General features: G+C 36.5%; 1 pseudogene across 1 annotated transcript; it reads right to left on the reverse strand.

Moving 5' to 3' along the window:
- Positions 1 to 10,629: 10,629 nt before the first annotated feature.
- LOC308243492 (protein archease-like) lies at positions 10,630 to 11,158 on the reverse strand (annotated as a pseudogene). The gene has a single exon. The product of its transcript is annotated as a protein archease-like (transcript).
- Between the last annotated feature and the right edge of the window lie 11,775 nt (positions 11,159 to 22,933).

Here is a 22,933-nt window from a genome sequence, read left to right on the forward strand (position 1 = left end):
AATATAATGGGACAGAGATATTATTTATTGATGCATAAATATTTTCACAAAAGTGTTAAGTTTTAAAAAGGTTTTATAACAACATATATATTATTTTCACACTTTTATTTAAAAGCTATTATGAACAGAAGAATAAATAACTTGAAAATCATGCATCAAGGAATCTAGTCATGGTTACCACAGGGTGAAAGGATTCAAGGTGATTTTACAGCATTTTTTATATTTATTTTCTCTTTTTATTAGGCATGACTTATGTTAATAAATTAAATTAAAGAATATATTAATGTGAATATATATCAGTTATATTAATGCTCTTTCTTGGTTTAGAAAATAAAGTGGGTATAATCTATGTGTTTTTTCCCTTCCATTTTTGAAGCCATTTCTTTATTTCTTTATTTCTTTATTTCTTCATTTCTTTATTTACCTATTTATTTATTGTTTAATCCTCACCCAAGGATGTGTTTTCATTGATTTTTAGGGAGAGAGGGATGGAGAGAGAGAGAGATCAGTGTGAGAGAGAAATACCACACACCTTGACTGGGGATTGAGCCCACAATTTAGGTATGAGCCCTGGCTGGGAATTGAAGCCACAATCTTTCTGATGTATGGAACAATGATCCAACCAACTGAGCCACCCGGCTATGGAGTATAATCCTTGTTTTATAATTTATATTTTGACTCTTTGATATGGATTGATTGGCTTTCCCATAGGTTCTTCATTACTGAGTCAATCAGAAATTAATCAACCACTTACAGAGTACATGTGAAGGTGCTGCTAGAATATATGATCACTGAAGATTGAGTTCTTATCAATGCCAAAGGCTGCCTTAGTAATATATCCTATATCAAGATATTGTAACCTTAGATAATCTTGAGAAGTGAGTGTGATTCCTAATATATGGTAATAACTTAAGAATTCAGGACACCTGGCAAAGCACATGTAACATTTTATTTAAGACCTACAGTGATTATTTAATATATATTCGATCTCCATTTTACAGGCTCAAATGTTTATAAATGTCACTAATAGCTTTTGAGGAATTAGCTGTCAAGTTCAGATTTAAAATACAAATTTCACATACTGAAGATACTTGGCTTTTTAGTTATACTTTGCTCAATTCCTGGAGAGGACTTTAAGAAGTTAAATGATATTTTCCAGGCACTCAGCAGATAAGAGCTAGAATTCTAATCTAGATATTTGAATTATTTCCAATAACATGGTTGATGTGTTAGGACAGTGTTCGGCAAACTGCGGCCCTTGAGCCACATGCGTCTCTTTGGCCCCTTCAGTGTGGCTCTTCCACAAAATACCACAGCCTAGGTGAGTCTATTTTGAAGAAGTGGCATTAGAAGTTTAAGTTTAAAAAATTTGGCTCTCAAAAAAAATTTCAGTCGTTGTACTGTTGATATTTGGCTCTGTTGACTAATGAGTTTGTCGACCACTGTGTTAGGATATGTAGGGGTGTGTGTATGAATGTGTGTGTGTGTGTGTGTGTGTGTGTGTGTACAGCCCATAAAACTCCATATCCTCTATAATAAAACCCTAGTATACAAATCGACCGAATGGGGGAACGACCAGGCACTATGACACACACTGACCACTAGGGGGCAGACATTCAACACAGGAGCTGCCCCCCGGTGGTCAGTGCACTCCCACAGGGGGAGCGCTGCTCAGCCAGAAGCCTCTCCTGCCTTCAGAGCGGGCCTAAGCCTGGAGTTGGAAAATCCCCCGAGGGGTCTCAGACTGTAAGAGGGCACAGGCTGGGGTGAGGAACTCCCCCACCCCCAGTGCACAAATGTCATGCACTGGGCCTCTAGTATCCCATAATATTCCCCAGGGGCATTGCCATTAAAATTAATTATAGTATGCTAATATGTATTAGAGATTCCTAAATAAAACATTTATCAAACACATATGGTAGTTATAGTTTCTTGGTAAGACAGACATTACTTCAGCTTATTAATATTTCCAGTTCTTCTTTCCTTCTGAGGTTTTTGGAGAATTTAACTTTTCCACCCTTTTGAGATTATGTAGATTGTGTGATATGAGAACACATCACCTTAAGCTGAAAGCATTTCAGAACTGAGTTGTTTTCCTTAGTGGTGTTTTTCTTGCTCTGGCAAACCTTGCAAGCCGTCACTGAGACGCATAATAAGATGGTAGAGCCTCTGTTCGCAGGAAATGATAGTAGCTTCACTCAGCCAACCTGCAAGAAACATGAAGCATGAGCAATAAATGAACCTTTTTGTTCAAAGCCAAAACAATTTTGAAATACTTATTATAGTAGCATAGCCTAGCCTCTACTAATTAGCCTTGACAAAATGCATCTATAATTTGATTGAATACTTCAGAAACATGCTTATTCTTTCACTCAACACATTAAGTACCTAATATATGTCAGCAGTATACCAGGATCTGTATATATCATGGTGGGTAAAATGCACATATTACACCTGTCCTCATGAAATTTGTGGTTAAGTGCTCACCTGATCATTTTACTTTAGGATTATGAAAAAGCATGAATTGTAACTTCCCTAAAATGTATAAAATGATCCAAGATATTTTCCCTTTTAAACAAAATAGAAGCATTTTTAATGTTTGAGTTATCCTGTATTTATAACAGTATTAACTATGGTTTGTAGTAAAAGATGGGTGAAATGTATAATTAGTAGATTATCAATTTATCAGTGGGGAACAGTTTTTTATGTATAGAATTAAAAGACCAAAGTACCATTATGCTAAAGAGACAAGACAGAGAGAAAAAACAGTTACACTTGTTCGGACTGTATATTGCTACCCTTAAGTTGCCTACTACGCTCCACATGGTGTGCACCCTTTATAATTTACTCTTTATACAGTATATCATTTTTGCTAACTATGTTAACTTACATTCTTCCTCTGCTGTTGATTTTTGTGGTTATATCCTTAGTATTTAGAAACTTTAGCTCAGACAGATACCAAGCATGCTATCTTGTGATTCTTGACTCTCTTAAGTTTCATGGTGAAAAGTGTTTACATTTTATTCTCTTTTTACTATCTGAGGACAGCATATTGCTTTATTAAGCTATAACCTTTCACTATATGCCTGCATACCCTTTCAGATGAACATAGTGAGTCAACAGAGGAGGAAATGGCTGATTGTTTAAAATCCTATCTTCCCATCTGAATAAATCAAACAATAGGAAGGGTTTAATAGTTTAGTATGTCCTCAGAATTTTTTGATCAACCACAGAAATCAATGTTTGAGATGAGAAAGATTCCGCTAAGGTTTTTGTAATTTCCTTAAGTAAAAAGTGGAGCAACGGAAGTTCATTTATATTTTTACACTAATATCTATTAAAATAGTGCCAACCTTTTTTGTGTACATTCGTATTTCCTTGAAATATAATGATTCAAAGTGAAATACCTCAAAATTGTGCCTCCCCCATTACAATAGCTAATAAAGAAAACTGGAAAAAATAAAAATGCCCATCAGTATTGAAATAAATCACTTGCGGTATTTTCTTACAAATAAATTCTCTCAGAAATGAAAATTAATGAGCTACTACTACCTATAACAAAATAAATAATTCTCAAAAATTAGTGTTTAGTAAAATTAAAATGTCAGACATATAATAAAATGTAACATATTATTCAATTTATATAAAGTTCAAAAAATAGCCAGCCCAAATTTTACATGATGCCATATTTACATTATTATTATTAATTAATATAATACAATTGTTTTTAAGTTTTAGCTATTTAGATTTTATCACATTTACTATTTCATTGTTCTTCATTCTTTCCTCTATCTCCAGCCCTTCATCTGGGTTCTTTTCTCTCAGCCTAAAAACACCCATGATGTTACTTCATTTACTATGGGTCTGCTAGTGATAAATTCTTCCCGTTCAGTTTTTGTTTGTCTAAATATTTTAATTAAAATTAAATTTGAGGTAGAAAATTTTAGATATAGTAGAAGTTTACTTTAATACATAAAATATGTAATTCCATTATCTTTTATCTTACATATTTTTGTTGCATAATAATCACCTGTCAGATTTCATGTCTCTTGTAGCTTTTTGTTTGTTTTACCATATGATTAGATGTGGCTCTTTTTTTCTTCTTTTTCTAAAAAATATACATATTTTTAGATTTTATATGGCTTCTTGAATCTATAAATTGATTTCTTTTATAACATTTTTTAAAAATCTGCCCTTGTCCCTTCAAACATTGCTCTGCCTTCCCATTTTTCTCTGCCTTCTCCTCCTGGGACTCCAATAACCATATGGTAGAACTTCTTACTGATCACCCTATAAATCTGATGTCTATCTTTAGGTATTTTCTGTCATTTTGTCTTAGTGCTTCATTTCAAATAGTTTCTTCCTATCTATCTTCCAGTTATGTCTTCTTCAGTTGTGCCTATTATGGTGATAAATAAGTCAATGAATTTCTTAATTTGAATTAATAATACTTATCTTTTTGGAAATTTTAGAAATATTTCCCACACTATGATAAACTTTCTTTTTTATTAAATTTATTAGGGTGACACTGGTTAACAAAATATACAGGTTTCAGGTACACAATTCTACATCATCTGTACACTGCATTGTGTTCACCACCCCAAGTCAAATCTATATCCATCACCATTTAAGCTCCTATACACTTCTCCACCTATCCCCAACCCCCTTCCTTGGCAATCACCAAATTGTTATCCATGTCTATGAGGGTTTTTTTTATATATATATTTTATTTTATACTCCATCCCTGCCAACTTCCAGCCCTCCCCACCCCTATAGATGTCAGAGTGCTTTCTATGAGTCTGTCTCTATTTTGCTTGTTAGTTCACTAGATGCCACATATGAGTAAAATCATATGGTGCTTCTCTTTCTCTGACTGGCTTATTTCACTTAGCATAATGCTCTCCAGGTCCATCCATGCTGTAGCAAAGTGTAAGATTTCTTTCATTTTTTTTTTGGCCAAGTAGTATTCCATTGTATAAATGTACCACAGCCTTTTTATCGACTCATCTACTGATGAACACTTGGGCTTCTACCAAATCTTAGCTACTGAAAATAACACTGTAATCAACAGAGGGGTGTACATTTTATTTCAAATTAGTGTTTCAGGTTTTTTTTGATAAATTTCCAGAAATGAAATCACTGGGTCATAAAGCAATTCCATTTTTAATTTTTGAGGTTATTCTATATTGCTTTTCATAGTGGCTGCACCAATTTGCATTCCCAACAATAGTGCATGAGGGTTCCCTTTTCTCCACATCCTCAGCAAGACTTATTGTTTGTTGATTCATTGATGGTAGTCATTCTGACAGGTGTGAAGTGATACTGTTTTCACTTGAATTTCTATAATAATTAGTGACATTGAGCATCTTTTCATGTGTCTATGGGCCTGAGTCTTCTTGGAGAAGTGTCTATTCAGGGTCTTTGCTCATTTTTTCTTTATCCTCACCCAAGTAAATGTCCATAGATTCTAGAGAGAGGAAAGGGTAGGGAGCGAGAGAGAGAGAAAGAGAGAGGGATATGAGAGGGAAACATCGATTGATTGCCTCCTGTATGTGCCCTGAACAGGGGTCAACCCAAAATCAAGGTATGTGCCCTGACAGGGAATTGAACCCACAAACTTTCAATTGGGACAATGTTCCAACCAACTGAGCCACTTGGCCAGGGCTCTTTGCTCATTTTTAATTGGATTATTTGTATATTTGGTGCTGAGTTTTCTATATTTTTTAGATGTTAACTACTTTTCAAATGTATTGGTGAATATGTTCTTCCATTCAGTGGGTTGTCTTTTTATTTTGTTGATCATTTCCTTTGTGGTGCAAAATCTTTTTAGTTTGATGTAGTCCTGTTTATTTTTTCTTTTGTTTCCCTTGCCTGAGGAGATACATCAGAAAAAAATATTGCTATAAGAAATGTTTGATATTTTATGTTTTCTTCTAGAGTTTTTATGGTTTCAAGTCTAAAATTTAAGTCTTTAATTCATTTTGAGTTTATTTGTGTGTATGGTATAAGAAGGTGGTCTAGTTCCTTTCTTTCTTCCTTTTCTTCCCTTCCTTCTTCCCTTCCCTTCCCTTCCGTTCCCTTCCCTTCCGTTCCCTTCCCTTCCCTTCCCTTCCCTTCCCTTCCCTTCTCCTTCCTTCCTTCCTTCCTTCCTTCCTTCCTTCCTTCCTTCCTTCCTTCCTTCCTTCCTTCCTCTTTCTTTCTTTCTTTCTTTCTTTCTTTCTTTCTTTCTTTCTTTCTTTCTTTTGTTTCTTCTTCCTTTCTTCCTTCCTTCCTTCCTTCCTTCCTTCCTTCCTTCCTTCCTTCCTTCCTTCCTTCCTTTCTTTCTTTCTTTCTTTCTTTCTTTCTTTCTTTCTTTCTTTCTTTCTTTCTTTCTTTCTTTCTTTTGTTTCTTCTTCCTTTCTTCCTTCCTTCCTTCCTTCCTTCCTTCCTTCCTTCCTTCCTTCCTTCCTTCCTTCCTTTCTTTCTTTCTTTCTTTCTTTCTTTCTTTCTTTCTTTCTTTCTTTCTTTCTTTCTTTCTTTCTTTCTTTCTTTCTTTCTTCTCACTTATCCCACCAATTTTCCCAACACCATTCATTGAATAGACTATCTTTACCCCATTGTATGTTTTTTCCTCCTTTGTCAAATATTAATTGACTATAAAAGTGTGGGTTTATTTCTGGGCTTTCTATTCTGTTCCACTAATCTGTATGTATATTTTTATGACAGCATCGTGCTGTTTTGATTATGATGGCCTTGTAGTATAGTTTGATATCTGGTGGTGTGATTTCTTCGACTTTGTTCTTCTTTCTCAAGATCGCTGTTATTTGAGGTCTTCTGTGGTTCCATATAAATTTTTGGATTATTTGTTCTAGTTCAGGAAATATGCCATGAAACCTCAACTGCTGCCTGTGGGGAGCAGGAAAAGCCTTTTTCGATTTTCTATCCTTCCTACCAGTCTCCATGTGGCTTCTTCTATAAATCCTTGTTTATAAGACTTCTCTTCATACAGTCTGCAGTTGATTATTCAGGATTATTTTTCTATAATTTAGTTGTAATTTCAGTTTGGTACTGAGAGGAGGTGAGTGTTGCTTCCATATACTCTGCCACCATCTTGGATAGTTCTAAACTTTTAATTTTTCTTCTTGAATTTAACTAGTGCAGATATTTTAAAGCTTGTGTCTGAAAGAACAACCCACATTGGGAATTATTACATGTCTGTTTCTATTATTTCTAGTCTCTCTTGGTAAGCATTTATGCAAAATTTCTTGCTAATCTTGATGCTGTGGTATAGGCAATTATGAAAATTTACATTTTTAGACCACATACTAGTGTTGTGTAGTTTTCCATATTACATGTAACATTTTTTTTTTACCAATCTCTACCACTATAATTAAATATTTAGCCAGTCAGTGTGGCTCAGTGGTTGAGTGTTGACCTATGAACCAGGAGGTCATGGTTTGATTCCCAGTCAAGGCACATGCCCAGATAGTGGGCTCGATCCCCAGTAGGGGGCATGCAGGAAGCAGTGGATCAATGATTCTCTCTCATCATTGATGTTTCTATTTCTCTCTCCCTTCCCCTTCCTCTCTAAAATCAATAAAAATATCCTATCTAATAAAGAGGGAATATGCTAATGAACATCACTCAGTCACAAAGATGGCTACACCCACAGCTGAGGCCAAGTTCCCATAAGGAGCCTTAAGGAGCAGTCAGCAGGGACCTGAGGCTATGCCCTCCCCCACCCCCTTGGGGCTTGACAGGGCACCTCAGGACAGGCCCCCCACCTGGCAGGGCTTGACAGGGGACCTCAAGGTGCACTTCCCATCCTGGTGCTGGACTAGGGGACCTCAGGCTGCTCCCCCCACCCCAGCACTGGGCCAGGGGACCTGAGGCTGTGCCCCCCTTTCTGCCTGGGCTTGACAGGGGACCTCAGGCCATGCCCCTGACCTGGCAGGGCATGATGGAGGACCTCAAGGCACTCCCCCCTGCCCCGGTCTGGGCTGGGGGACCTCAGGCCATGCCTCCCATCCTGGCACCGGGCCAGAGGACCTCAGGCTACACCCCTGCCAGGCAGGGCTTGACAAGGGTGGGACTGGCCGGGTCTAGATCTAGCTCAATGAGGGGGGCTGGCCAGGTCTGGGTCTCACGCGATTTTGAGATGCATGTGTGTGGGTGGGAACTTGACTCTGGGTCCTGTGGTGAGCCCTAGACTCTGACAGGAGGAAGATTTTCATATACATTTTACTAATTTTCTTTCATCTCTGACACTTCTATTAGAGAAAGGACAAATAGCAATATTAAATTATTTCCTCTAATTAATCCCCTTTTAATGTGCACGAATTTCATGCACCGGGTTATTAGTATTTAAATACTTAACCATTTTATAGATAACAAACTGTGGTACAGGGAATTTAAAGTGCTTGATACCAATCTGGTAAATAGTGAAGCTCATATTCAAGTTTCATCAATCTGATATCAACAAATATTCTCAACCTCTCTGCTATCATATATTTATTAAAATAGAAAAAAAAATATCCAAAAATTTCTGTCATTTTGTTATTTTGCCTACTGAGTAAGTTCCAAAAATAAAAATTATAGCTAAATTAAAATTAGATTAGAAAGTATCTTTTTTGCTGAACAAGCACTTGTCATTATCTTCTTTTCTCACTATAATGCTATGACTAGATATGTTGATACCTCCATTTAATAAATGAAGAAATAGCCAGAGAAAGACTAGGACATTTGTTTCAATATCCATAGTTAGATACAGCTAGAATAAAATGTCAAAATCAAATTAGTATGACTCTAAAACTTAAGTTCTTAATTTTGGTTCTATGCCTTCTCTCATATACATTTTATTTTATTTTTTAGAAGTTATTACTTTAAAAAGTTCAGATAATTTTATTTTACATTTTAAATATACTTTTATTTATTTCAGAGAGGGAGAGAGAGAGATAGAAATATCAATGATGAGAATCATTGATTGGCTGCCTTCTGCATGCCCCTACTGGGGATTGAGCTCGCAACCCAGGCAATGTGCCCTGACTGGGATTGAACCATGACCTCCTGGTTCATAGGTTGACACTTAACCACTGAGCCACTGTGGCCTGACAAAAGTTCAGATAATTTTAAAGTTGTTTTCCTGCCCTCCTGTCTTCTCTAATGAAGAGCTTAAATAATTTAAAAAATGTAAAAATTCTCCCATTCTTCTCTAACTGAATAAATATATTGGCTTTAATATAAAATTACATGGTAGAAGGGGCCGTTTTTAAGGGCATTACATTTTTCTTGTGGGAAAACGAGAAAGTATCAATACATCACTACTTAAAAAAAGTGAGATAGGTAATTGGTTCTTTCTAGAGAAGTCTCCTATTGTTTAAGTATAATTATTTCTTCTAAGATATCCAACTGGAACGTAGGATGGTTCTGTCCTACAGCATTCTAAAATACAACCACTCTTAAAATACACAAAGAAAATACATGTCTTAACCAATTTGGAGGGAAAGCAAAATCTTGATTGTAAAATTTCTCAAATTATCATTTTTTTTTCTCCCAAATTGGATTCAATATGAATGTGGAGGCTTCAGAATCCTTTGGCTACTGTTTACATCAATGATCCCTTTTAGGATGAGGTTGAAGGGCTAGCATTCCATTGGAAGGGTGTGAGGCACCTGTTGCTACAGCAATGAATTAATAAATAAGGAACCATTCTTGCTACCTGAATAATTCTTTGATATTTGAATATCTGGTAAATACAGACCAAGGCTATGCCTTCATTTTCCATTTGTGGAAAAGTCATACTTTAAGTAAAAAATTTTTGTTCTGAAAACCATCATATATCATCAGAGACTGTAGAATTTATATCATGGTATCTTCTCAAAAAGAAGAGAAAAAACAATTCTTCAGAGGAGTTTTTACTTTATCTTAAACTAGGGGCCCAGTGCACAAATTTGTGCACCTTGAAAGGAACTGTGGGCCTCGAGGCTGCGGTGGGCACAAGGGCAGGTCTCGGCCCATCCTCCACACCCCTTCCCAATCCCTCCAACCTTGGATCTCAGTCCCCTGTCTGCCAACAGCCCTACTCCTGCCTCCGCAGCTCCCACACGCTGTCAGCAATGGCTCCATTTGCACCCACTGATGACGCAGAGCGATTGGAGCTGGCGCCAGCAGCAGATGTGTGTGGGGCCAGCACCATCAGTGGGTGTGAGCAGCAGCTGCTGCCCCAATCGCTTCTCAGGAGCAGGGGGAGGTGGAAAAGCCCTGAGGGGCGATCAGGGCCAGCAGCCACCTCTCACACTTGCTGATGGCACCTAGTGATCGAGGCCTGTGCTGGGCACCTGCAGCAGGTACAAGCGGCAGCTCTGGTGCCAACAGCAGTTGTGAGTGGGGCCGGTGCCAGCAGCAGGTGCAAGTGCCAGGCAGGACCGCGGCACGTGGGAGCAAAGAATTTTCAGTAACTACCAGAGGCTCACCCCAATGACAGCGACCAGCACTCCGCCTTGATCTGGCACCCCCACTAATCAGCTCCAGCGATGCCCGCCATGTTCCATGCTCTGCAACCTACTGCTGACCCCCATTATGTTCTGCGTGTGCCCCCTGGTGGTCAGCGATGTCATAGTGATTGGTTGTTTGGTTATTCCAGCATTCGGTCTATTTGCATATTAGCTTTGTATTATATAAGATGTCAATGATCACAAAAACTGGCTTCTCTTCAGTACAGACCCTGCATGTCTGAATATGTTATTGCCTTGACTTCAGTTCCCTGAAGATGCTTGGACAATGAGAATTCTTCTCTCCACCCAATTGACCATAATTTGAAATTTACTTGATCAAGACTAAGTACTTTCACTTCCAGGGGTATGAAGAATTCATCAGCACTAAACTTATAAAGCCACTCATCCAAAAAGTGAAACAGAAGAGATTATAAATCATCTCCCTGGTTTTCTTCTTCTATTGCTTGGAGAGGGTCCATCGTCTCAGTACCTGTCATGTAACCCAACATGGCCATTGCCCATTGCTCTAAAGCTTCCTTCAACGTATCTCCCCATGGGTGTAAGTGGACATCCGCTGTATGATCTAAATATTCATACTTCTGATTGACTGGAGGATACTTGGCCTTGGTCACCTTCTGTTTCTCATTCAAATTGTAGTCCCAAGTATCTTCCTCTTCCTGTACCATGACTCTCTCATATGCATTTTAAAATAAACAGTTACTAATCCACAACTGCGGCACCCCAGGAACAGCTGCGAGCCCCAGAACAACGCTCCCCAACTGGCGCAAGCACACGGGTTCAGAGGAGCTCTACACTCCACCACGGAAAGGTCAGATTTCGCCTGGGATAAGGAGAGAGAGAACTACATAACCAGACACCCAGAGAAGAGAGACCATGGGGAGACAAAGAAGCAGCCCGCATATGAAAGAAAAGCAGGCATCACCAGAAAAGGAAGTAAACGAAATGGAGGCAAGCAACCTTCCAGAAAAAGAATTCAGAGAAATGGTCATAAGGTGGCTGAAAAGAATGGAAGACAAATTCGACAATATGAGCAAGAACCAAGAGGAAATGAAGAAGAACCAAGAAGAAATGAAAAATGACATCGCTGCTGTAAAGAACTCAATAGAAAGCATCAAGAGTAGACTAGAAGAAGCAGAGGACCGCATCAGTGAGCTAGAAGACAAGATGGAAAAAAATACCCAAGAAAAGCAACTTCTAGAAAAAAAAATTAAAAGGCAGGAGGAGAGTCTAAGGGAACTTTGGGACAACACGAAACAAAACAACATCCGCATAATAGGGGTTCCAGAAGGAAAGGAAGCTGAGCAAGGAATAGAAAACCTCTTTGAAGAAATAATGACAGAAAATTTCCCAGATATAGGGAAGAAAAAACCCACACAAATCCAAGAAGCTCACAGAGTCCCAAGCAAAATGAACCCCAAAAGACCGACGCCAAGGCACATTATAATTAAATTGGCAAACACCAACGACAAAGTAAGAATCTTAAAAGCAGCAAGAGAGAGACAGAAAGTTACATACAAAGGAACCCCCATCAGACTAGCAACTGATTTCTCAACAGAAACTCATCAGGCCAGAAGGGAATGGAATGAAATATACAAAGTCATGCAAAGGAAGGGGCTGAATCCAAGAATACTGTACCCAGCAAGGCTGTCAATCAAAATTGAAGGTGAAATCAGGAGCTTCACAGACAAAAAAGGACTAAGGGAATTTATTACCACCAAACCAGCAATGCAAGAAATGCTAAAGGGTCTACTGTAAAAAAAAAAAAAAAAAAGAAAGAAAGAAAGAAAGAAAGAAAGAAACAGGAAGCGAAGAAGTAACACAGGGGTAAAGAATAGGAATGGCGACAAATAAGTACCTATCAATAATAACTTTAAATGTAAATGGATTAAATGCCCCAATCAAAAGACATAGGGTAACAGATTGGATAAGAAAACACGACCCATATATCTGCTGTCTACAAGAAACCCACCTCAGAAAAAAAGACGCACACAGACTGAGGGTGAAGGGATGGAAAAAGGTTTTCCAGGCAAATGGAACTGAAAAAAAAGCTGGGGTAGCAATACTTATTTCTGACAAATTAGATCTCAAACTGAAGGACATAACAAGAGATAAGGAAGGCCATTTCATAATACTAAAGGGAGCAATCCAACAAGAAGAAATAACTCTGGTAAACATATATGCACCCAATACAGGAGCACCCAAATACATAAAAAAACTCCTGGAGGATATCAAGGGAGACATTGACAGCAATACAATCATAGTAGGAGACTTTAATACCCCACTATCACCATTGGACAAATCCTCTAAACAAAACATCAGCAAAGAAACATCAATCCTAAATGACTCACTAGACCAGATGGAATTAATTGACATCTTCAGAACATTTCATCCCAAAGCCACAGAATATACATTCTTCTCAAGCGCACATGGGTCATTTTCAAAGATAGACCATATGTTGGGACATAGGCAAAGTCTCTTCAAATTCAAGAAGATAGAAATCATATCAAGCATCTTCTCAGACCACAGTGGCATAAAACTGGAAATCAACTACAATAAAAACAACCCAAAGAAATCAAACACATGGAGACTAAACAGCATGCTATTAAACCATGACTGGGTTACCAGAGAGATCAAAGAAGAAATAAAAAACATCATGACAACAAATGACAATGAAAACACTACAATCCAAAATCTATGGGACACAGCGAAAGCAGTCTTGAGAGGGAAGTTCATAGCTCTACAAGCCTACTGCAAAAAACAAGAAACAGGGGTAATAAATTACCTAACCCAACAACTCAAAGAGTTAGAAAAAGAGCAACAAGAAAAGCCCAGTGTAAGCAGAAGGAAGGAAATAATAAAGATCAGAGCACAGATAAACGACATAGAGACCAAAGAAACAATACAAAAGATCAACAAAACCAAGAGCTGGTTCTTTGAAAGGATAAACAAGATCGATGAACCTCTAGCCAGGCTCACCAAGAAGCAAAGGGAGAGGACCCAAATAAACAAGATCAGAAATGAAAGAGGTGAAATAACAACAGATCCCGCCGAAATACAAAGGATTGTTAAAAAATACTACGAACAACTCTATTCCAACAAACTGGACAACCTGGAGGAAATGGACATATTCCTAGAAAAATATAACCTTCCAAAACTCAATCAGGAAGAATCTAAACAGCTCAACATGCCAGTAACTATGGAAGAAATTGAAGCAGTCATCAAAGAGCTTCCGGCAAACAAAAGCCCGGGGCCAGATGGCTTCACTGGAGAGTTCTACCAAACATTCAAGGAAGAACTAAAACCTATCCTTCTCAGACTATTCCAAAAAATTCAAGAGGAAGGAACACTTCCAAGCTCCTTCTATGAAGCCAGCATCACCCTAATACCAAAACCAGATAAAGACAACACAATGAAAGAGAATTACAGGCCAATATCCCTCATGAATGTAGATGCCAAAATCCTCAACAAAATTCTAGCAAATAGGATCCAGCAGTACATCAGAAAGATCATACACCATGACCAAGTAGGGTTTATCCCAGGAATGCAAGGATGGTTCAATATCCGCAAATCAATAAATGTGATACATCACATAAACAAATTGAGAGATAAAAATCACATAGTCATATCAATTGATGCAGAAAAAGCATTTGACAAAATCCAACACCCTTTCTTGATAAAAACTCTCAACAAGGTGGGAATAGAAGGATCATACCTCAACATCATAAAAGCTATATATGATAAACCCACAGCTAACATCATACTCAATGGGCAAAAACTAAAACCATTTCCCCTAAGAACAGGAACAAGACAGGGATGCCCACTCTCACCACTCCTGTTTGACATAGTACTGGAAGTATTAGCCACTGCAATTAGACAAGAAGAAGAAATAAAAGGCATCCAAATTGGAAAAGAAGAAGTAAAGCTGTCCTTATTTGCAGATGACATGATATTGTACATAAAAAACCCGAAAGACTCCATCAAAAAACTAACAGACTTAATAAATGAATTCGGCAATGTAGCAGGATACAAAATTAACACCAAGAAATCTATGGCATTTCTATACACCAACAATGAACTTACAGAAAGAGAGACTAAAAAAGCAATCCCATTTTCCATCGCACCAAAAAAATTAAGATACTTAGGAATAAACCTAACCAAGGAGGTAAAAGACTTATATGCAGAAAACTACAGGACACTGAAAAAAGAGATAGAGGAAGATGTAAACAGATGGAAGAACATACCATGTTCATGGATTGGTAGAATCAACATCATTAAAATGTCCATACTACCCAAAGCAATCTATAGATTCAATGCACTCCCCATTAAAATACCAACGGCGTATTTCACAGACCTAGAAAGAACTCTCCAAAAATTCATCTGGAATAAAAAAAGACCCCGAATAGCCACAGCAATCCTGAGAAAGAAGAATAAAGTAGGAGGGATCTCAATACCAGATTTCAAGCTGTATTACAAAGCCACTGTCATCAAAACAGCCTGGTACTGGCACAAGAACAGACATATAGATCAATGGAACAGAATAGAGAATCCAGATATCGACCCAAACCAATATGCGCACTTAATATTTGACAAAGGAGGCATGAGCATACAATGGAGTCAAGACAGTCTCTTTAATAAATGGTGTTGGGAAAATTGGACAGATACATGCAAAAAAATGAAACTAGATCACCAACTTACACCATACACAAAAATAAACTCAAAATGGGTACAGGACTTAAATATAAGACGGGAAACCATAAAAATACTAGAGGAATCCACAGGCAGCAAAATCTCAGACATTTGCCAAAAGAACTTTTTCAGTGATACTGCCCCTAGGGCAATGGAAGCCAAACAGAAAATAAACAAATGGGACTACATCAAAATAAAAAGCTTTTGCACAGCAAAAGAAACCATCAACAAAACAACAAGAAACCCCACTGTATGGGAGAACATATTTGCAAATGGTATCACTGATAAAGGTTTAATTTCCAACATCTACAGGCAGCTTATACAACTTAATAAAAGGAAGATAAATGATCCAATAAAAAAATGGGCAACGGACCTAAATAGAAGCTTTTCGAAAGAAGACAGAAGGAAGGCCAAGAGACACATGAAAACATGCTCAAAGTCACTAATTATCCGAGAGATGCAAATCAAAACAACAATGCGATACCATCTCACACCTGTCAGAATGGCTATCATCAACAAATCAACAAACGACAAGTGTTGGCGAGGATGCGGAGAAAAAGGAACCCTCGTGCACTGCTGGTGGGAATGCAGACTGGTGCAGCCACTGTGGAGAACAGTATGGAGTTTCCTCAAAAAACTGAAAATGGAACTCCCATTTGACCCAGTAATCCCACTCCTAGGAATATATCCTAAGAAACCAGAAACACCAATCAGAAAGGATATATGCACCCCTATGTTCATAGCAGCACAATTTACAATAGCTAAGATTTGGAAACAGCCTAGGTGCCCATCAGCAGATGACTGGATCAGAAAACTATGGTACATCTACACAATGGAATACTATGCTGCCGTAAAAAAGAAGGAATTACTACCATTTGTAGGCACTTGGATGGAATTAGAGAACATTATGCTAAGTGATATAAGCCAGTCAATGAAAGAAAAATACCACATGATCCCACTCATTTGGGGATAATGAAAAACATTATAAACTGATGAACAAAAAGATAGTTACAGAGGCAGTAAAGCATCAAACAGACTGTCAAATTACAGTGGTAAGGTTAGGGAGAGGTGGGGGAAATAAGAGATCAACTGAAGGACTTATATGCATGTATATAAGAGTAACCAACGGATGCAAAACATTGGGGGGTGAGGGCATGTATGGGAGTGGGGTGGGGGTGGGGGGCAATGGTAAGATATGTACACATATAATACCTTAATAAAAATTTGAAAAAAAAAAAATAAATAAAATAAAATAAAATAAAATAAACAGTTACTGACCTTAAAATATTTTTAATATTTATTTTCTTATTAAGATATTTTACTTTTTACTGAAGGCATTAATCTACTATAAACACATCAGAATAATATACCACAAACATGTGTTGATATACAATATTTATATTAAAAAGCTAGCATTAATCAAATTCTGTGAGTTCTCTTACAGAGTGAGTGCTTCATTGGCTCTTACAACAAAAACTTAGCCTTAAGATGGCATAATTTTTAATTTCAATTCAAGCCTGAGGAGGAAGCTGCTCTAACTCATCTTTTCAAAATGGGCTTAGAGTATGTTTTTGAAGAACAGTCTGTTGTATGTTTCATAAGTTCCCTGAGAAGAATAGTATATTCAGATAAAATTTATATGACTCTAAATGTGATTGGTACAAGATTTAAAATAATGTTTTTAAAGGTATAATTTTTTCATTTAAGTTATCTTTCTTAAAATCTCTGAGACATGAATATATGAAAATTTGTGATTAATAAGAGGCGCCTTTATGCTCTAAAATCAATTAAATACACTAAACATTAACTCGATTTAGAACACATATTTTCTAATTGCTACAGGTTTTGCTTTCTACTTTATTTCAACAAGTCTTGCAAAGATCAGATGTTGAACAATTTGCATGTGTTTATTTAGTTTCTTCGTGCTTCAAGATCTCTTGGAAATTAAACAGTCTCTGGTAGGATATCTCCTACTCACTAGAATTCCAATTTCCAATTCCTTTCATGGTGAGCCCTCCTTCATTCTTAGAGGTTTTGCCCTGTTGTCCTTTCTTTGAGAACCCTTTCAGATTCATTCGACTCCTCATCACCTGACTTTCATCTTAGAGGCCCCCTCTGATGTGATTTCCCAACACAGTCTACAATACTTCAATTAACCACAAATTCTTGTTGTTAGGTAATTATTTTTGTCCTTAAGCTCATTTTGATTTGCTTGAAATGGGAGTCTATTTTACTTTTTACCATCTTTATTGGGATAAAATTCATGTTCAATTCACCCATTTAAAGTGTTTGATTTAATCTTATTAGTATGTTCACATGATCTTATATAATCAAGAGACAAAATTAATTTGACTAGATATTAATTTGAAATAGAGATAGTTTAGGAATTAGAGAAAAAATTAATTTGAAAACTATACAATAGCACTCTTTAGATATTAATAACCAAGCTCTATATAAAAGTTGTTAGAAGTTGTGTGAAGAAGGAAATGTAATTTATTTGAAGGATATAAATTTGGGATTAGAATTGTAGTTGTCAGTCACTGGTAGTACCCAAAACTCTCTGAAGAGATGAAATCAGATGTTTGTAGTGAGAAAGAAGAAAAATAAAAAGAAACTGTAAGAGAAGATTCTCTGTGTTGGCATTTATTAAGTGGTTATGTAACTGTAATAAGTCATAGGCAATTTATGTGTGCACTGCTAAGGCCAGATCTCCAAAGAAAGTAACTGGAAAAATGTTAAAGTACTTATCTAAGTGTACCATTAATCTTGTGATGCTTAATCTGAACTACAAAGGAAACTTTTATCTAAATCAAAGAAGAAATTCCAAATAAATCACAAGTAGCTCTCCTGTTATATTTTATAATTTTCTTTTTATAATTAGTTTTTTGATTTATAAGATGTTACTTTTTACTGGTTTCAAGAAACTTAAAGCCTTGATGGTTTAATATATTTGATGGCCCAGTTTCTTCAAATATTTCTTTTACATATTAACCTGTTTTCCCTTTATCATCTGCTCAAACATGACAGAAGGAAACCTTTTCTATTATCACTCAGGTACTATCAATTTTTTTAAGAGACATTCTCATTAGAAACATCACATTCTAGTCTCCAAGTTGATTTTATCATATTCTGCTATCTGTCTGAATCTTTCTGTCTTAAATTCTAACAATTTTTCTGAGAACCTAATACTTTATAATAGAAAGCATTAACAGTTCACATTTGTAATTTTTCTTCATCACTTGGTTCCAGAGTTGAATTAAAAATCATTTTGCTAATTTTTTATTATAATTGAATAATTGAATATACCTACATTTCTTCATAGTTGAATAACTATTCTGGATCAAGTGAGATTCCAGCAGTAAATAATGCATACTTAGTTTCTTTAAGAATTCTTATGGTCTAGTAATTTAATAAACAGAAAATGAATAAATGACTAAGGAGCTGAAAATCAGTTGTGGGCCAGGATATTGGTGAGCTCCGTGCTGTTTTTGTAAGTTTGGATTACTTACAAAGTTAATACATGGATTCTTTCTCTTTAAGAGTTGTGCTTTTGTAATTGGAGCTGGGTATTTAACATAAAAAAATTATAGCAAAGAATAGCTATCTTAGTGTTTGTATAAGTGGATTAATGAACTTAATACAGCCACAAAGAATGAACACTTAGATATCAATTGAAATAAACATTCTTCCTAGAATTAAAAAAGTTCACTTGTCTGTTTGCTTTTTAACTATAAGATAAAGATTTATAAGTTTTAAATTTATGTTCTACCTCTAATTTTTGGACTTAGTCTTAGGTCAACATGAGAAAAACTATAGTTCACCTACTGTTTGTTTTACTGATAAATGTAACAGTTCTTCACTTATCAAATTTCAAACTTTTTAGAAGCACAAAAGTACACTTAACAAAAAAGATAACAGTCCTTGGAAAGAGAACCTTGCTTAAAAATATGAGTCTATACAGGGTATTTTTTGTGTGTGATTTTTTGCTTTTCTTTTTTTTTTTTTTTCCTATAGGAAACTCCTGTTAGTGCTGTAGTAGAGATTTAAAATAATGAGAAACAAAAGATAAGAAAGGCCAAATGGTTTAAAGCAATTTTATCTCTGGAAGTGTCCCAATGACAGCCCTAAAACAATCTACATTGTGTAGCAGAACAGTTGAAATCAGTGTGGCCATCTGGAAACATTCCAAGCATTATGGATTGGTGGCCAAAGACAATTCACTTTTAACAACTGAGCACATTCATGCAAAACTCTAATTCTAAATCCATGGAAAAAGAATGGTCATATAAAAAAAAAAAAGACTGGAGAAGATAGCCTCTACATGTAAGTAATAAATAGCCATACAATTTATTTGAAAGAGTGATGATGATGATGATAATGAGAAAATTTAAATGAACAGAATTAGTTCCATGTGAATATTGCATCTGGCATTATTTAGACTTGTGCTTGATATTTTCATCCTTTGCACTACAGAAAGAGAAGAAAATTATCATATGACATATCATTATGCATAATGTGGTGGTGAACACACAATACAGTGTACAGATGATGTGTTATGGAATTGTGCATCTGAAACATATAATTTTGCTAACCAGTGTCACCACATTAAGGTCAATAAAAAAGAAAATTCAAATTAAATTAACCAAAGGAAATAAATAGTTCAATAATTTTATAAATTAAGATTTTAAAAAAGAAAAGAAAAAGCTAATAGTCTCATATTAAATTATATCACTAACCCAAAACATGGGGAGAAGTACCACAGAATTCCATTTTGCAATTGTAATTAATAAGAGTTTTGTCTTACTTAATCTTTATTTTTAGGTTTTTGAAAATAAAATTCAAGTGAATGCACCAAAATAATGGTAAAAGGTAGAATAGTTAAATATTAATAGATGTTTTCTCTATACTGATTATTAAGAAGAAACATTTCAAATGGAAGATTGCTGTTGACAAGCAGTATCTAATATGCTCATGTGAATCTGCATGAAACTCTGATCTCTTTTTATTTTGCTTCCAGCATCAATGCTTAAAATTATTTAAAAATGCAATTAAAATTGTATAGGTGGCATAAAACCAATGACAAACAGCTGTCTCTGTAGATACACCAATTGTGCAGAAGTTGTTCTCATGGTTCTTTCACCATTCCATATTCATCTTTTTTTTTTTTTAATTCTTTATTGATTTCAGAGAGGAAGGGAGAAGGACAGAGAGATAGAAACATCAATGATGAGAGAGAATCATTGATTGGCTGCCTCCTGCACGCCCCCTACTGGGGATCAAGTCCACAACCCAGGCATGTGCCCTTGGCCGGAATCGAACCTGGGACCCTTCAGTCCGCAGGCTGATGCTCTATCCACTGAGCCAAGCCGGCTAGGGCCATATTCACCATCTTTTTAAAAAAAATATGGGAATAAATAAGAGCTACAATATTTAAAATATTAAGGTAAAGTTTATACAAAAAAAAGTATTTTATGATATTTTGAAAATCACTATCAACTAACAATTGAGAATGTATTAGATATGTTGGAAGAGTATAGGGTTTTCTTGGATTCTGATATGCTTTATTTTGTAATGATCATTAATTTGCATAAGCAAGTACCCATTTGTGAATAAAATCGTTTAATTCTCTATGAGGAAGCATCAATGAACACAGCTCATGAATTACAGAGCTCTTGGCTTCTGTTCATTGTTGTCAGTGTTATATGTAAGATGAAACCTTATGGGGAATCAGGAACAATTGCCTCTCAGGATGAATAAATACATTTTTTTCAGTGCCAAAGATACTTCATTATGATGTAATAGTTATTGTTTTTCTTCTTCAGTATCATGACATAATTTATTATATGATAAATTTTGGTAAAAGGCAGTTCATCTGGAATTGCCAAAATTGTGGAACCTGTCTTCAAAATAATAGGAGACCTTCAACTCAGACACAGTAAAATTTTATTTTAGCTTTAAAATGTTTATTACACGTCTTGCATAGATAAGGTTCCTTCTTTTTGCTAATATCACAGGCCTATCTTAATAATTCTGAGTGTGATATCTTAACATAGAAGCCTTGGGATTTATTTGGAAAGAAAAGTGAAATTGGGAGATATACAGCTTTTTGTCTAATCCCTAGCTCTGTAACTTACCTGAACTATGATTTAGCTCTCTAACCTGTAATGTATCTTGTAATGATCCAGGTAAATTATCAAATTTGCATACATAAAAATTGTTGATCATAAGGATTGAAAGAGAAAAATGAATGCAAGAAGTTAGCACTGACTCAATGCAAGCAAAGTATTTTTTGGGGAAAGGCATACCTATTCAATGGGATTTTTTGAAATTTTTGAGCACTTTCTTAATTTCTGGCCCTACATCATGCTCTAGGCTCAGCCTGTGTGTCCCAGTCCTAGAATTAGCCATTTTTTTAAGTAGCCCTGGTAACTATTATTGAAAAATTGCATTAGAAAGCAAGATCTAGCTATTATATCATTTTTTAAGAAACTCTCAGCTCACAGACCAACATTTGTCTATCCAGGGGTCCTCAAACTATGGCCCGCGGGCCACATGTGGCCAGCCAAGGACATTTATCGGGCCCGCCGGGTGCCGCTGCCTGTCCTGCTTAGCAGCCGACTCGTCCCGGGCCCGCAGTGTGCATAGGAATTTGTTCATAGTGTTTTTTTAAAACTATAGTCCAGCCCTCCAGCGGTCTGAGGGACAGTGAACTGGCCCCCTGTTTAAAAAGTTTGAGGACCCCTGGCTATATACACATATCTATAATAATAAAAGTGTAATATGCTAATTAGAACAACAGCCAAATGACCTTCCAGACATCATTCCGGACATCCTTCCAGACAAAGCTGTGGTGGCGGGGCCAAGGCAGAGGCAGTTAGGGGCTATCAGGCAGGCAAAGTGGTTAGGGGCAATCAGGCAGGCAGGCAGAATGGTTAGGGGCGATCAGGCAGGCAGGCGAGTAGTTAGGGATGATCAGGTAGGCAGGCAGAGTGGTTAGGGGTGATCAGGCAGGCAGGCGAGTGGTTAGGGGCAATCAGGCAGGCAGAGGAGAGGTTAGGGGTGATGAGGCAGGCAGGCAGGTGAGCGGTTAGGAGCCAGTGGTCCCAGATTGTAAGAGGATGCAGGCTGGGCTGAAGGAACCCCCTTCATGCTCAAATTTTGTGTACTGGGCTTCTAGTCTATAAATATTTCCATATAGAACCATCTGTGTCTATTTTAAACAAAACACAAGTTAATAATAATTTCTCCAGTGTTCCATGTGAATTATTCTAGACTCTCCCCCTGGCTTACATGAAAAACCTCCAACAGTGAGGAACCTGGCACTCACCATATGCCATTTATTCATTTATTTACTTAATTATTTAATTTCAGTCAACATGTATAGCAGTATCAGAATTGTGAGCTGATGCCCAAATTGATTAAATTTTATCAACTAAAGTACAGTCCTAATTTATAATTCCTTTGGCCTTTAGTCTTTCATTCATTTGAAAAGTTCTTTTTTTCAAGGTCCACAGTCTCTCCACCCCACTCCCTGACTCTCTTCAGGAGCTGTTTTATATGTTTATAATACAGTTGGAGATTTTGTTTTTATTGTATTTATTTATTTGCTATAGTCTGTATTTCTTCCTGAGATCACAGAACCTCTGGAGTAATTTGTTTTTAATTCAAAATAAATTTGCATGTATTAAAATTCACTATTTATGCAGTAAAGTTATATAAGTATTGTCACATGCATAATGTCATGTCCCAATTAT

Source organism: Plecotus auritus (assembly GCF_963455305.1).
Source record: "Plecotus auritus genome assembly, chromosome: 3".
NCBI lineage: Eukaryota > Metazoa > Chordata > Mammalia > Chiroptera > Vespertilionidae > Plecotus > Plecotus auritus.